Raw genomic sequence first — 12,260 nt, forward strand, 5'->3', positions numbered from 1 at the left:
TTTCTGATGTATCTCTCTGTCACTTATTAATAATTCTAGCAGAATAACGATAAAAACATGAAGGTAATTATAGTCAACTTGGTTTCTAATCGGGTTTGAAATCGTGTCGCTTTTCACTTTATCGTATATGAAAATGTAATTAAAAACTTACATCAGACACGTCTGACCCGATTCAAAAATATTAGGATTATCGGGAAAGTAACGATTCGTAGAGCTGTGCACAGAAATACATTACTGGATAAAAATTAGTGCACACTTTTACAGGTTTCCACTTCACACAAGATTTATTGTTGCAAAGTGCATATTCAAGAAGGGACTTCGAACAGACGTGCAGAGCTATAGACCTATATCTCTAACTTCGGTCAGTTGTAGAATTTTGAAACACGTATTATGTTCGAGTATAATGACTTTTCTGGAGACTAGAAATCTACTCTGTATGAGTCAGCATGGGTTTAGAAAAAGACGATCGTGTGAAACCCAGCTCGCGCTATTCGTCGTCGAGACTCAGAGGGCCATAGACACGGGTTCTCAGGTAGATGCCGTGTTTCTTGACTTCCGCACGGCGTTTGATACAGTTCCCCACAGTCGTTCAATGAACAAAGTAGGAGCACACAGACTAGCAGACCAATTATGTGATTGGATTGAAGAGTTCCTAGATAACAGAACGCAGCATGTCATTCTCAATGGAGAGAAGTCTTCCGAAGTAAGAGTGATTTCAGGTGAGCCGCAGGGCAGTGTCGTAGGACCGTTGCTATTCACAATATATATAAATGACCTTGTATATCGAGAGGTTGTAACAATGGAAAATTGTACTGAAATGCTGGAGGATCTGCAACGAATTGACGCATGGTGCAGGGAATGGCAATTGAATCTCAATGTAGACAAGTATAATGTGCTGCGAATACACAGAAAGAAAGATCCTTTATCATTTAGCTACAATGTAGCAGGTCAGCAACTAGAGGCAGTTAATTTCATAAACTATCTGGGAGTAGGCATTAGGAGTGATTTAAAATGGAATGACCACATAACATTAATCGTCGGTAAAGCAGGTGCCAGACTGAGATTCATTGAAGAATCCTAAGGAAATGCAGTCTGAAAACAAAGGAAGTAGGTTACAGTACACTTGTCCACCCACTGCTTGAATACTGCTCACCGGTGTGGGATCCGTGCCAGATAGGGTTGATAGAAGAGATATAGAAGATCCAACGGAGAGCAGCGCCCTTCGTTACAGGATCATTTAGTAATCTCGAAAGCGTTACGGAGATGATGGATACTCTCCAGTGGAAGACTCTGCAAGAGAGACGCTCAGTAGCTCGGTACGGGTTTTTGTTGAAGTTTCCACAACATACGTTCACCGAGGAGTCAAGCAGTTTATTACTTCCTCCTAAGTATATCTCGCGAAGAGACCATGAGGGTAAAATCCGAGAGATTAGAGCTCACACAGAGGTACACCGGCAATCTTTTTTTCCACGAACAATACAAGACTGGAATAGAAGGGAATACTGATAGAGGTACTCAAGGTACGCTCCTCCAAACGCCGTCAGGTGGCTTGCGGAATATGGATGTAGATGTAGATGTAGATGTAGGGGTAGATGGAGTGCGTGAAATGATGACGTTTACAGATCAATAGCACAAACGGTTCTGCTGAAGTACCCTTACGAGTACGTGGTGTAGCCTCTACGGGAGGCAATGCAGGCGCTGAGCCCAGCATCCAGTCGACCGTACAGATGGTGAATACTGTCCTGGGATACGTTATGCCACGTCATACGTGTCACTTCTCGTCTCGTCACACCCCACACCTGCTCCACTGGAGACAAGTTCGGAGAGAGTGCTGGCCATGGAAGTTGCTGCAAGTCCCGTAAAGCACGTAAAGTTTCATGTGCAGCTTACTTATCCTGTTCGAATAAGACATAACCTTTCTGTTGCCAGAACGGCAAAAAAAGCCAACATTCTGCACGTACCGAGCGCTGGTTAGTGTCCTCTCAGGAGACCTGAAAGCTGTAACTTATTTCACCCTACACTGGGGCAGGGCCAGGGTGTCTTGGACTAATGCACTCTACGAGACAGCGCAAACCAGTTCTACGTTGTATTTGCGAACGACCATCACTTATGTGTAGGCAAAGCAGAAGACCACGACGCGCCAACCACTTCCAAGTGATCTGACGGCACCAGTCGATCGGTGCGCGTCGATGCTGAGGCGGGACAGAGGTGTGCATCCCCGTACTCCCACTGCCAATAACCAGTTCGTAATAGTTCGTGTTGACACGTCTCTGCTCACAAGCCCTCTTATCTGTGCTGAGTTAGCTGTACGATCTGCCACTGCTGCCCTTACAATATGACCATCCTGGCTTCTACTGCGTGGACGTCCAGAAATTCGTCTACTGGTGTGAGAATATTCACGTGACCACTTATACCAGCATTGTTGCACAACTTCTGCGGCCGTCCAACTTGTCTGGCAGTTCTCGGAAAGAACCATGTCGCCACTCGGAGACCTACAATTTGACCGCTTTCGAACTTGTTCTGTAGGGTGTAGGAAACGCGAGTGCTACTCATTGGCATGGTTGCCTACTTGTTTCACACGTTTGCACCACACTGGGCCTTCTGCTTTTTTTCCCCTTTATAGTGATTTCATTCTCCTGCCCCATATGGGCTGGCAGCGGTACAATTCGCCGCTCTTCAGCAAAACGATACATTTGATACAAAGAGGAAAACGAGACATATAAAAGGGTGATAAAAAGGGACATGAGAACATAGGAAGGGTAGACATTGTGAGCCTTCTGACCGTGATCTTCTCTTATTTTATTTTTATTTATTTAGGCGTCAAGTTTCGTAGGACCAAATTGAGGAGCAAATCTCCAAGGACATTGAACGTGCCAGTACATTAGATTACAACATAAAACTAATAGCAGATAAAAATAAAATATTCGTGAAACCGAAAAAAGTGAAGCTATAAGTTTAAGTAAACGCAATCAACAATACAACATGAATCAGCCTAATTTTTAAAAGGGCCCCTTGACAGAATAGAAGGAGTGGCCCATGAGGAAACTCTTCAGTTTTTCAATTTCGATTTGAAAGCGCGTGGGTTACTGTTAATATTTTTGAATTCTTGTGGTAGCTTATTGAAAATGGGTGCAGCAGTTTACTGCACACCTTTCTGCGCAAGAGTTAAGAAAGTCCGATCCAAATACAGATTTGATTTCTGCCGTGTATTAACTGAGTAAAAGCTGCTTATTCTTGGGAATAAGCTAATATTATTTACAAATAGCTCTAAGCCTTATGGGACTTAACATCTGAGGTCATTAGTCCACTAGACTTACAACTACTTGAACCTAACTAACCTAAGGACATCACACACATCCGTGCCCAAAGCAGGATTCGAACCTGCGACCGTAGCAGCAGAGCGGCTCCAGACTGAAGCGCCTAGAACCGCTCGGCCACGGCGGCCGGCGTGTGTATCTCAGGAGGGGCATATTTAGCACCTATGAAAAGGTATGAAAAAAAACTTTTTGAGTTTCCTGTTCATCTTGTAAGTAGGCTGTTTAGGATCTTATATTGGTAACGCCACCGCCACGTAGCACTCTGTATGAAAATCACTGGCTGTGCTGTGTGCAGTCTGTGGCTTCTTTGCATTGTTGTTTGCTATTTGCCGTGTTGGGCAGTGACTCTGGTGTTAAGATGTGACATAGGTATTAGACATGCCAATCTTTACTCTAATATTTTTTCTGCTTGAGCTTTGTCATGTTTAGATATTAGTTATTGCATTTGCTGCTGCTGTTTGCCAGGCATGGTGCTACTAAATTTCACTTTGTATTACTCTGTTAAGCCAGATTTACTACTGATTTATTTTTCTTGTTGCTGCGCATTGCCTCATATTAGTTGTAATGTTGCATTTGCTCTGCTAATATATATTTATTGCTGTTTGCTTTGCCAATTTGCATTTTTTGTCATTGCTGTTTGTGTTAATTGTTATGTGCTGCTGCATTGCCTCGAGCATCTGAGCTCAGTAGATTTAAGTTAGCTTAAGAGGGGGTAGGCTATATAAGGGAACGAGTTGTGATGGATTGGAAGAAATGCATTGAGAAGCTATAAGAAAATGGTTTGGCCAAAAAAGAATTTTTAAAGAGGATATGAACAAAACAGTAGGGTTTAGGGACGAGAGGTATAGATAGGACATTTTGGGAATAATGATGAATGAAGGGAGAAGTTTTGTTTGGAAAATACTGCAGTAAAACAAACCCTGTCTTTTCCTTTTGTGTTATCCCACTATGTGTCTGTGTACCTTGTGTATTTGTGTTCTTCCTGTCTTTATGTGTTTATCTGATAAGACTTATGTTATAGGATTTTTCTAATATTCAGCTACATTCACTATTATGATGAATACTGTTATCCTCACACATAATTTGCATTTATAATATGTTATTTACTTTTTAAAGATGTTTAGACATTATTTATTCTGTTTTGTTTTAATGCTCACGTGTGAAGTTGATGTTTCGAAAGTTATTCTGACCTTTTATGTATTTACTTATGTCATAATTCCTGTAACACTGATGTATATGTTATTTCGATTCTTTTGTAAAGCCTGCACTACTACAAATGTTCTCTGTAGCGTTATGTTCTTTAATGATGTATTTTGTACCTTTATAATTGTATTCTTATGTTGTAAATTTATAATTGCATAGACACCAGTTCTTCAAATTAAGTTTCATTTCAGTGCACATGTTTCTGTTGATTATAATATATGCACAGTATGTGAGAAGTTGGGACTGTTAGTGCTTGCACGTGTGTTAATAATTCAGCAAGGGACTGGTTAACAGCATTGCTGGTTCTAAGGACATTTCAAAAAATTTTTTGTGAGTGCACAAGTGGTGGTTCATGGACTTGCTATATTGTGCGCAAGAGTCTTCGATGGTGATTGTGCACCTGCACAGTCGCAACAGATGGCTGCTGGCCGTCTCTACAAAGAGTGCAGTGGGTCTGCATCTTTGGTGGCTCACCAATACCATAATCCCTACCATGACTACAGTGGGTCTGCTCTGTGATGACCTACCTACCAATATTCTTCAAAACTTCGACTGACTCTGCTGTGGGTTTGCTGTGTTGTGTCTGCATGTCAAGAGTCAGCACTGTCTTTCCGTTGGAAGGACAACACTACTTCTTCAAGACTGCATGGAAATCCACTACTTCCATGTGCATTTTCTTTTACTGCTCAGGCTTTGAGAAAAACACTGCAATTTTACTGTGATGAACGATCAGGACTGTCTTTATGGACTGTGAGAAAATTTTATCTTTCGACCAACATTGTATCAATAAGTGTGTGCATTTGATTTCTTTGTCACTGTAACTGTGAAAAAATTTTAACAAATATGTATTGGCCAGTGCCCAAAACAATTTGTAAAATTTTTTGTGGGACGCATGGGAGCTATGTAAGTAGGCTGTTTAGGTTCTTATATTGGAAACGCCACCGCCACGTAGCTCTCTGTATGAAAACCACTGGCTGTGTTGTGTGCAGTATGTGCCTGCTTTGCATTGTTGTTTGCTATTGGCGTGTTGGGCAGTTGGCTGTTAACAGCGCGTAGCGTTACACAGTTGGAGGTGAGCCGCCAGCAGTGGTGGATGTGGGGAGAGAGATGGCGGAGTTTTGAGAGAGGATGATCTGCTCGTGTGTCAACCAGAAAGAGTAAATTTGTAAGACTGGATGTCATGAACTGAGAGTTTGAACACTATTAAGTTAAATACATTGTTTGTTCTCTATAAAAATCTTTCATTTGCTAACTATGCCTATCAGTAGTTAGTGCCTTCAGTAGTTTGAATCTTTTATTTAGCTGGCAGTAGTGGCGCTCGCTGTATGGCAGTAGTTCGAGTAACGAAGATTTTTGTGAGGTAAGTGATTTGTGAAACGTATAGGTTAATGTTAGTCAGGGCCATTCTCTTGTATGGATTATTGAAAGTCAGATTGCGTTGCGCTAAAAATATTTTGTGTCAATTTAGTGATGATCAGAATAAGTAAAGTGAGAAATGTCTGAGTACGTTCAGTTCTGCTCAGCTGTTTGAAAATCAAATAATGTAAGAGGTTAATCAGCACAATAATTCATTAATTTTTCTAAGGGGACGTTTCAATCTGTGGCAACAATTTAAATTCCGCATTGACATAAGCAATGTATCTCACGAGGAGCATTTTTTAGCACTTATGAAAAGGTGTGAAAAAAAAACTTTTTGAGTTTTCCGTTCATCAAAAAACAAAATTTATTGTATGTGTTTATTAGTTCCAGAAATATAGATGTGCCAAACTGAATGATCCTTTTCGATACATACATACTGTATAATACAACAGTCATAAGCGAATGAAAATTAGCAAAGATACCTTGTGTCGAACTATCAAATACTTCATATACTGTTCTTGTAGTAAAAATGGTAGCATTAAGTCTCTGAATAAGATCGTGAACATGGGCTTTCCACGACAGTTTACCATTTATCTGGACACCTAGAAATTTGAATTGTTCTGTCTCACTAATCATATGCTCATTATGTGTAATTATAAAATCAGGTTTTGTTGACTTGTGTGATAGAAACTGTAAAAACTAAGCTTTGCTGTGATTTAGCCTTAGTTTATTTTCTACAAGGCATGAACTTACGTCTTGAAACAGTGCCAATGGTACACACACCATCGTTTACCACGAAACTAGTGTCGCCAGCAAACAGAAATGTTTTAGAATCATCTGTAATACTAGAGGGGCACATAATTTATATAAATAAGGAACAGGAGTGGCCCAAGCACTGAACCCTGGGGCACACCCCATTTAACAGTGCCCCGCTCGGACTCCACATCAGAGCCATTCTCAACACTGCAGAGAATGACCTTACGTTGTCTGTTCTGGGAACCAATTGTGAGCTATTCCAATACTTCAAAATGGGCCAACTTCCATAGCAATATTTTATGATCAACACAATCAAACACCTATGTTAAATCAAAAAAGATACCTAGCGTTCGAAACCTTTTGTTTAGTTGATCAAGTCTCTCACAGAGAAAAGAGACATAGCATTTTCAGTTAAACCAGTCCTAAAACCAAGCTGTAAATTTGACAGAAAATTATGTGAAATTATATGATCAGTTGCACCTTTTCAGTAACGTTAGCAAACACCAATGGCATAGAAATAGGTCTAAAATTGTCTGTATTATCCCTTTCTTCCTTTTCACAAAGTGGCTTCACCACCGAGTAATTTAATCGTTCAGGAAACTGACCATTCCCATTAGGAAAATTACAAATATGGCTATGTTCAGGACTAACATGTGCAGTATAGTGCATTAGTATCCTGCTAGATACTCCGTCACATACGTTAGAGTCATTAGTCTTCAGTTATTTAATTACTGACTCAATCTCCCTCTTGTCAGTATCGTGGAGGGGTGTTTCAGATATCAGTCTCTGAAAGCCATTTTCCAAGAGAGTTTTTATTTAATTCACCAGCAGTGTTTAGAAAGTGATTGTCAAATACTGTACATTTGTCTCATTTATAAGTACCAGATACATTTTTGCTATGTAGTGACTTTATATCCTTGATCATTGTTGCTGATCAGACACTCTCTTCACAACTGACCATATGGTTCTAATTTTATCCTGTGAATAAGCTATTCTGTTTCCGTACTACTTACTCTTTGCCTTCTTAATAACATTTTAGACGCCTTGCAGTAGTGTTTGTAATGGGATACTGTAATTCGATTGTGACTACTTCTAGCGTTTTGATATAATTCCCTCTTTGTTCTACCTGATGTTCTTATACCACTAGTCTGCCTTTTACTGCCAGTACACTGATTTGAACGTTCTAATTAAAGGCACTTTTCAAATAAAGTGAGAAATGTGTTAAGGAAAGCTTTATGTTTGTCACCTATGTACCAGCACTACAAACATCCTGGCACTCTTTGTGCTTAACGAGGTTTAAAAATCTCTGTTGCTGTTGGATTAGCTTTTCTACGTAGTTTATATATAACATTTCTTTGAATACAAAAGCCTGTCAGTGTAAAAATTTGTGCATCATGCTCTGAATAGTTATTCACCCTTTTACTAATAGAATACCCATCTAGTAATGAAGAATGAATAAAAATATTATCTATAGTTGTGCTACTGTTCTTCTGCGCGCTGGCTGGGAAAAATAGTGTCTGCATGAGATCATATGAATTTAGGAAATCTTCCATCATCCTTTTTTTTGTGCAGTCACATAAAAAGTTAATATTGTAGTGAAGACATACAACTAATTTTTGGTACTTCCTATAAAGCGAACTAACTTGAGCAGAAATCCTTTGAAGTCAGAGCTAGGAGACCTATAAATAACTATAACCAAAAGCTTAGTTTCACTGAATTCACCTGCCTCCGTACAACATACAAATACCCGTTAAGTACAGTACTTTCATACGTTCAAAATGGTTCAAATGGCTCTAAGCACTATAGGACTTAACATCTGAAGCCATCAGTCCCCTAGGCTTAGAACTACTTAAAACTAACTTTACTTAAGGACATCACACACATCCATGCCCGAGGCAGGATTCGAACCTGTGACCGTAGCAGCAGTGCGGTTCCGGACTGAAGCGCCTAGAACCGCTCGGCCACAGCGACCAGCTACTTTCATACGTCTACGGACTCGAATGGAATACCATTTTTTTACACACATGGCCACTTCCCCACTCCACAAAGAACTCCATGAAAAACAGATAGTTAATCTGTATCCTGATAAAGGAAGCCTTTGAACTGTCACATTATTTAAGTGGTTCTCCCATATACCAATAATGTCAGAGTCAACATCTATAAGCATTTCACTAACTTTGTCTCTAATACCTCGTAATTTTGATAAAATATGCTAATTCCTTCGCTACTTGGGTACCTGACCTTCTTTGAAGGTGGTTTCTTTGTTAGAGACTTCGTTTCAACAGGGATATCTATCATGTGATTTCAGTAAAAAAAAAGTGTAGATCTGACACCAAGTACTACAGGAATTTTCACCTAAGCGATCCCACCACCGCCCGCTACACTGTCAGCTATATAAGCTTTGCCAACCTCCCCTTCTCATATCCACTGACGTGCAATATGTAGTGAAACCCGATCTATTGATAGACTCAACTGGCACCACTGCAATGTCAGCCATGTCCTTTATCATCAGTGCCTTCTCAAGCCCCATTTCAACACCGCTAACAGCAGCATTAAGATGAGGTCGATCATGACGGTGAAAAGGTTGCACGCAGTGCAGTTTGAGTAGTCATCACCTACATTACAGACTCCCCCGTACCAAGGCTGTTCCCCTACCACCCGCAATCACTGCCTGATCTTCTTTCGTAAAATTCCTATATAACTCCGCGAAGTGAACGATCACCTGTGCCAACCCTGCACTAGGGTTCACTGTTGGCCTACACTCCTGCTATGTCAATTACCAAATAGCATAACCGTCATCTTTCTATTTGAGTCTGCAACAGTCATACGGTCCGTAACTATTGAGGTCTGCCGCTGGTAGAAGACCTTCTTAATCGGGATGATGGCGGATTGCAAGGAGTGAGACCTGGTCATTTCCTTAAGCTGTTCACAATAACAAAATTTGTGCCTTGTGGCACGTCCAGTGACATTAAATTTATCGATTTGACTACCGAATTTAACACCCGCGGGATTTGACGTGAGACCAGTGTTCGTTGAGGGGGGAAGGGAGGGGGGAGAGGGGGGAGGTGTTCTGGGCGTGCAACCAATACCTACATAACATGTTAAATGAGGAGTAGGCAATAAATAAGACAGAGGTTGATCATGCAGTCAAGACATGGCTCGCTGGTTGCCATCCAAAATATGGATGCAAAAGTCGATACCATCTGTCAGAAAATCTGAAGTCTTGAGGAATACTCATGAAGTTCAGAAAACTGTAAGATACGTGTTTCATGTTTGAGACTAAAATTTGGCACTAAATTCTCCTTTACGCATCAGTGGTCATCTGACTGGCTGACGGGCGCGCCTTCCCGAATCTCGGAAGCCCCGTGCTAACGCGTGCAGCTACCTAGCCGCGTAGTGAGTGCAAACTTCGATTTAGTACTGAGTAAACTGTCAAAGTTGTGAGAATTGGCTGCAATTATAATTTTTAAATTAATTACATCACACATGTACTTCAGAGGATTCAACCGTGTGCTTTCCACTTGCTGTATTTCTCTCAACTGAAATTTCTTGGACTTATGCCAATGTGACGTTGTGAGTTCAAATGGCTCGGAGCACTATGGGACTTAACATCTGATGTCATCAGTCCCCTAGACTTAAAACTACTTAAACCTAACTAACTTAAGGACAGCACACACATCCCAGCCCGGCAGGATACGAACCGCGACCGTAGCAACAGCGCGGTTCCAGACTCAAGCGCCTAGAACCGCTCGGTCACAACGGCCGGCAGTGTTGTAAGTAGTGATGTACACAAATTATTATGTTGAAATATTTTCTATATCCTGTTGTAATTGAACAAATTTATTGTTATTATTTTTATTAAAATATGAAAAATTGTAAGTATCTGTGGCAAGTCAAAAGTGTGAACGACTGCAAGCTATATTTGGGGGTAGAGGGGAAGTGTGATCCCCTCGAGAACGAAAGACTTGATCCGCCTCTGAAATGAATATCCTGCAAAGTGAGCGGATCTAGTGGTTCGTATTTTGATATTACACTATCACCCAAATACAGCCCAGCCGTTACACGTTGTATTCTTTGTCTTTTGGCTCTTTTATTTATTTTTTTTATTTTTTTTTTTATTTTTTTTTCAGTCACACGCATACAAGTTGTGTATGTTAATTGCGAAACGCGTCTCATCTTAATAAGACTTTATTTATAGTTTCTAAAGGCAGCAGCTAACCTATGGAATAGCTATTACGTTGCCTTGTGGTCCTGGACTTTTATTTCGAAACTCTGTTGGAATATGTTTTGTGTAAGAAAATTCTGGCTTTCTTTCCTTGGTACTCGTTCGGGATAAGCTCTTAACGTTCTCTCTCCACTGCGTTTTTGACTATTGACTTGCTGTCGATCTTGACCATCGCACGTTTCCTGTTTTACGGCAGTGACCTATCTAGTTAGTCAGAGACTACGACGCTTAACATTCCTCCTCCCAGCCAGGTACAATTTAAGTCGGTGCTCCGTTTTCAACTGACCTCGATAGCGACGGGGCGTTAAACCCCGGCCTTCGATCCTCACTTTCTTCCCCAGATCCTCGTTCGATTTCCTGCACTCCTCACCTAAGGTCCAACCCTACGATAAATTTCTTTTGTGTGAGACGCGAGCGTGCAAGGCACATAAAGTAGCGGGCGTCAAGCGACGGGAGCCTCAGAGGTACCGCGGCCGCTGGCCGGATCATGTTCTCGGCGTACAGGTGTCGGGACGCTCGTTTTTGTTTCCGCGCACGGCTTCCTCTGGCGATGCGCTCCGGGCGATAGCTGGCCGATTCCCAGGGGCGGCGAAAGAAAGCGCGCCGGTGATGGAGGGCGGCGCGAGGCGTGACCGGCGGGCGCCGTGTTTACACGCTGCGTACGCCAGCCCGCGGCCGCCGAGCCGTACGTCCTACCTACACTGCCGGTGCGCGGCAGCGGCGGCACGGCTCGCTCCAGACGACGCACCTGGACGGCCTCCTCCACCAGCCGCAGCTGTCGAACAAGGCGAGCGTCGCGCCGACCGGGCATTGCCACGAAGCTGTGCTCTCATTGGTAGTATAGCGGTCTGTAGACTGCAACAGTTTCGACCAGTGGTTCCGCCCCGATCATAGCTCGCCCTAGTCGTCGTTTAAGGGGGGTAGGACGTCAAACGGGCCGACTTGGAGCGGGAGAGGCTCCACAGGACATTTTAATTTCCACTTACAATGAAGTGAACACCCTTAGCTGCTTACAGGCGTTGACATACGTCAACAGGGACAGATGAAAATGTGTGCCCCGACCGGGACTCGAACCCGGGATCTCCTGCTTACATGGCAGATGCTCTATCCATCTGAGCCACCGAGGACATAGAGGATAGCGCGACTGCAGGGATTTATCTCTGGCACGCCTCCCGCGAAACTCACATTCTCAACGTATTGTCCCACACTACATACGTAGTGCCCCCGCCTATTATACTCATTACTCGCGGCGCGTTGCCGATTCCCGTAAGAGTTGGGGCACTGTTTGTGCATTCGCACAGAAGAAGATGGTCAAGTGGCCGGTGAGCCTTAACTATATATATACTAAGATGGTATCTGTTCTTTCGGACATCTGTCCCCGTTGACGTAGGTCAACGCCT

The 12,260-nt window shown here is 42.2% G+C and overlaps 1 non-coding gene across 1 annotated transcript; it reads right to left on the minus strand.

Annotated features, from left to right (window-relative positions):
• Window positions 1-11,913: 11,913 nt before the first annotated feature.
• Window positions 11,914-11,987, minus strand: Trnat-ugu (transfer RNA threonine (anticodon UGU)). Its single transcript has one exon. It is a non-coding gene; the product is annotated as a tRNA-Thr (tRNA).
• Window positions 11,988-12,260: the final 273 nt, after the last annotated feature.

The sequence above is a fragment of the Schistocerca serialis genome, chromosome 5 (genome assembly GCF_023864345.2).
Source record: "Schistocerca serialis cubense isolate TAMUIC-IGC-003099 chromosome 5, iqSchSeri2.2, whole genome shotgun sequence".
In the NCBI taxonomy this organism is placed as follows: domain Eukaryota; kingdom Metazoa; phylum Arthropoda; class Insecta; order Orthoptera; family Acrididae; genus Schistocerca; species Schistocerca serialis.